Source organism: Cyprinus carpio, chromosome A11, assembly GCF_018340385.1.
Source record: "Cyprinus carpio isolate SPL01 chromosome A11, ASM1834038v1, whole genome shotgun sequence".
Taxonomy (NCBI): domain Eukaryota; kingdom Metazoa; phylum Chordata; class Actinopteri; order Cypriniformes; family Cyprinidae; genus Cyprinus; species Cyprinus carpio.
Window position 1 is genome coordinate 663009 of NC_056582.1, and position 2500 is coordinate 665508.

General features: G+C 45.8%; 6 non-coding genes across 6 annotated transcripts; 4 read left to right on the forward strand and 2 right to left on the reverse strand.

Annotated features, from left to right (window-relative positions):
* Window positions 1-213: 213 nt before the first annotated feature.
* On the reverse strand, window positions 214-287 carry trnae-cuc. The gene has a single exon. It is a non-coding gene; the product is annotated as a tRNA-Glu (tRNA).
* Window positions 288-401: 114 nt separating this feature from the next.
* Window positions 402-474, forward strand: trnar-acg. Its single transcript has one exon. It is a non-coding gene; the product is annotated as a tRNA-Arg (tRNA).
* Window positions 475-1356: 882 nt separating this feature from the next.
* On the forward strand, window positions 1357-1428 carry trnae-uuc. The gene has a single exon. It is a non-coding gene; the product is annotated as a tRNA-Glu (tRNA).
* A 123-nt stretch (window positions 1429-1551) lies between these two features.
* On the forward strand, window positions 1552-1639 carry trnay-gua. Its single transcript is given in 2 exon segments — window positions 1552-1588; window positions 1604-1639. It is a non-coding gene; the product is annotated as a tRNA-Tyr (tRNA).
* Window positions 1640-1749: 110 nt separating this feature from the next.
* On the reverse strand, window positions 1750-1821 carry trnae-cuc. Its single transcript has one exon. It is a non-coding gene; the product is annotated as a tRNA-Glu (tRNA).
* Window positions 1822-1936: 115 nt separating this feature from the next.
* Window positions 1937-2009, forward strand: trnar-acg. Its single transcript has one exon. It is a non-coding gene; the product is annotated as a tRNA-Arg (tRNA).
* The last annotated feature ends 491 nt before the right edge of the window (window positions 2010-2500 follow it).

Genomic DNA, 2500 nt, shown 5'->3' on the forward strand with positions numbered 1-2500 from the left:
TCTGGCACTCCGTGCCTTCGATAGCTCAGCTGGTAGAGCGGAGGACTGTAGGTTGAGGTGTTGGTAATCCTTAGGTCGCTGGTTCGACTCCGGCTCGAAGGAGGACATTTTTTTTTATCAAGTGCGCACCTCATTCTCTTTTTAGGACTGGGTTTCCCCGCAACTGCAAGCAGAGCTTGACCTCACACCCCACCGTTGGAAGGCAAAACAGCATTCCCTGACCGGGAATCGAACCCGGGCCGCAGCGGTGAGAGCGCGCCGAATCCTAACCACTAGACCACCAGGGAAGGGCTGGTCAGCTGCGCTCCTGATAACATCATGAGAATAAGCAAAAGCAAGTCTGGCCTCTGTCACGTCGAATACCAACAAGTGTGGTGCAATCGCGTGACGCTTCTACCGGTGGGCCAGTGGCGCAATGGATAACGCGTCTGACTACGGATCAGAAGATTCTAGGTTCGACTCCTGGCTGGCTCGTTCTGTGGTTGTTTTTTCTCAGGCTGTTTTCTTGTTGTTTTTTTTCTTTTTCTATTTTTTCTTGCAAAGTCCAGAACAAAAGGCAAATCTCCAGGCATGCTTCTTTTATTCCACAAAAGCCGTGTATTGCATACCCATTCCAAAGTCTAGGGGAGACGCGCACATGCTTTGTGATTGCTATTCGTCTCACACGCACTCCGACAAGCTCGGCGATTAACGTGAAAATAAACTCCAGACTGGCAGTCATTTTATTCTGGAATGAACAAATTCATCGCTACTCTGTAACTGCTTTACTACTTTGAAGGGTGTAATGCCATGTGGTTTTGATGTCATGGGCTTGCCATTTTGTAGCCTTATTACTAATTGCCACCTGGAAATTGAGAATAAGTTGTAAACTAAATGAAACTGAACGAGCGAATAATCAGCAACTTATCCGATTAAAAATTTGTCTCACTTTCATTGTTAATCTCACAACTTGTCATTTTTGTACCTTGACAGAATGAGGATAGGCTGTTTTTCCTCTAGATAACGGTTGCCATGCTTGTTTTCAAATGCATGACGTTAGTATTTTCACCTGGACAAGACTTTAATTACCAGTTCGAGGTATCTGTTCAGCAACCACAGGAATCTGCCCAAAAAAAAAAAAAAAAAAAAAAAAAACTGAACTCCCTGGGCAAGTCAAACAACAGATATTTTGAATGCATGCAACAGGGTTTAACTCAGCAAACGATGCATTCGGATAATTCTTGTTTTGCTAAAATATAATCACAATAGTTAAAGTCACACACCAAAAGCAATACGTCACTACAAAACCCTGCCCCGACATTGGCCACATGTACTGAATGTGGCCCAGAAGTCTGTGGCCAGTCCTAGTGGGCCAGTTCCCATATGGTCTAGCGGTTAGGATTCCTGGTTTTCACCCAGGCGGCCCGGGTTCGACTCCCGGTATGGGAAGGTGGGTTCGTTTTTGCTTCCCTCCTCAAAAAGCCAGCAAGCCTTCCTGCACCAGAAGTGATTTTTGGACAGCAGTAGAGCTACAGAACCCTGATAGGTTGAGGTTCTATCTGGCACTCCGTGCCTTCGATAGCTCAGCTGGTAGAGCGGAGGACTGTAGGTTGAGGTGTTGGTAATCCTTAGGTCGCTGGTTCGACTCCGGCTCGAAGGAGGTCATTTTTTTATCAAGTGCCCACCTCATTCTGTTTTTTTTGGACTGGGTTTCCCGCAACTGCAAGCAGAGCTTGACTTCACACCCCACCGTTGGAAGGCAAAACAGCATTCCCTGACCGGGAATCGAACCCGGGCCGCGGCGGTGAGAGCGCCGAATCCTAACCACTAGACCACCAGGGAAGGGCTGGTCAGCTGCGCTCCTGATAACATCATGAGAATAAGCAGAAAGCAAGTCTGGCCTCTGTCACGTCGAATACCAACAAGTGTGGTGCAATCGCGTGACACTTCTACCGGTGGGCCAGTGGCGCAATGGATAACGCGTCTGACTACGGATCAGAAGATTCTAGGTTCGACTCCTGGCTGGCTCGTTCTGTGGTTGTTTTTCTCAGGCTGTTTTCTTGTTGTGTTTTTTTTTTTTTCTATTTTTTCTTGCAAAGTCCAGAACAAAAGGCAAATCTCCAGGCATGCTTCTTTTATTCCACAAAAGCCGTATATTGCATACCCATTCCAAAGTCTAGGGGAGACGCGCACATGCTTTGTGATTGCTATTCGTCTCACAAGCACTCCGACAAGCTCGGCGATTAACGTGAAAATAAACTCCAGACTGGCAGTCATTTTATTCTGGAATGAACAAATTCATCGCTACTCTGTAACTGCTTTACTACTTTGAAGGGTGTAATGCCATGTGGTTTTGATGTCATGGGCTTGCCATTTTGTAGCCTTATTACTAATTGCCACCTGGAAATTAAGAATAAGTTGTAAACTAAATGAAACTGAACGAGCGAATAATCAGCAACTTATCCGATTAAAAATTTGTCTCACTTTCATTGTTAATCTCACAACTTGTCATTTTTGTACC